At 37.5% G+C, this 1380-nt stretch overlaps 1 protein-coding gene across 1 annotated transcript in view; it reads left to right on the plus strand.

Annotated features, from left to right (window-relative positions):
• LOC103266246 (WD repeat-containing protein 64-like) overlaps window positions 1-1380 on the plus strand; it is a 41850-nt gene that overhangs the window by 39046 nt on the left and 1424 nt on the right. The window lies entirely within an intron of this gene.

Consider the following 1380-nt stretch of genomic DNA (forward strand, 5'->3'; position numbering starts at 1 on the left):
GGCCACTGCACTCCAGTCTGGGCGACCGAGTGAGACTCAACCAAAAAAAAAAAAAAAACCACTTCCAAAGAGGTGGGCAAAAAATGACATCAGAAAGTTTGGAGTAGAAATTTCACTTTAGAGATTACCTTAGAATATCTATCCTGTGCCCTGTACTGTTCTAAGCACCAAGAATCCATGTACAGGTCAAAGCCCACAACACAGAGGCAAGAAAGTCCTCTGTGCAGAGTCCAATAACAGGTATCTTAATATCTTTTGACTTATTATTTTTAAATATAGAAATGCTGATTCTGAGGATTAATTCCTTTAAACAGTTTGTAAATCTCTTTTGAATTAAACAGAAAATTACAAAATATTAACCATGGTACAGCAGAACATAAATCAGAAACTGAGTTTATATTTCCTTTTCAGTTTAAATGTGGAGAGGGCAAGAATGTGAACTCTATAAAGAGTAACCCATTTTCAAAATTGGGGAGACATGTTCAATCACAGAAAAATGGCTAAGTGAAAGATGGTATATGTAACATACTCCATTGTTTTTCTAAAGAATATTTAATGACAGAGAAATTCTTACAATTTTATTGTGGGTGAAAAGAGTATATAGACCATAACTCAGCACTGTGCTGCATATGATAATGGCAAACATTTGTTTTCAAGTTATTTTGCCAGGTATGATACTGTGCGCTTTCACTTAATCTTTTGAGGTAGTTACAAATATCATCCCCATGTTAAAATTGAGAAAACTGAAGCACAGAGGCTAAGTAATTGATCTGAGGTCCCAAAGAAGCAAGTCATAGAGCTGGGATGTAAACCCAGTCTTTCACTTCAGAGCTTGGATTTGTAGATAACACACGATGTAATTCAGAAACAGATGAGCAGCTGGGTCTCTCTTGATCAGAATAACTTTACGTGACTACGATCATACTACCCTGAACATGCCCGATCTTGTCATAACAACCTTACGAGAATTTACAAAAAATGAACATTGGAGAATCCTTCCCTTCCTGTCACTTTCTATCCCTTCAATTTTCTTCATAACTCTGAGTATTACTTGACATCATATAAGAGCTCACTTTCTTCTAAAAGTGTTTTCCATACGTCTTTTTCCCTTAAAAAATCATTTATTTTTATTGACTCGATCCCACTAGAATATAAAATCTACAAAGGAGGAAACTCGTCGGACTCATTCTTTGCTGTAACTCCAGTGTCTAAAACATGAGACACTCAGAAACATTTGCTGAATGAAATAATGAATTAGAGCCGGGCTCAGTGGCTCAGCCTGTAATCCCGCGCCTTTGGGAGGCTGAGGTGAGTGGATTGCCTGAACTCACGGGTTCGAGACCCGCCTGGGCAGCGAGACCTCATCTCTACAATAAATCA

The sequence above is a fragment of the Carlito syrichta genome, unplaced genomic scaffold (genome assembly GCF_000164805.1).
Source record: "Carlito syrichta isolate Samal-C Ts95f unplaced genomic scaffold, Tarsius_syrichta-2.0.1 Scaffold307108, whole genome shotgun sequence".
Taxonomy (NCBI): Eukaryota; Metazoa; Chordata; class Mammalia; order Primates; family Tarsiidae; genus Carlito; species Carlito syrichta.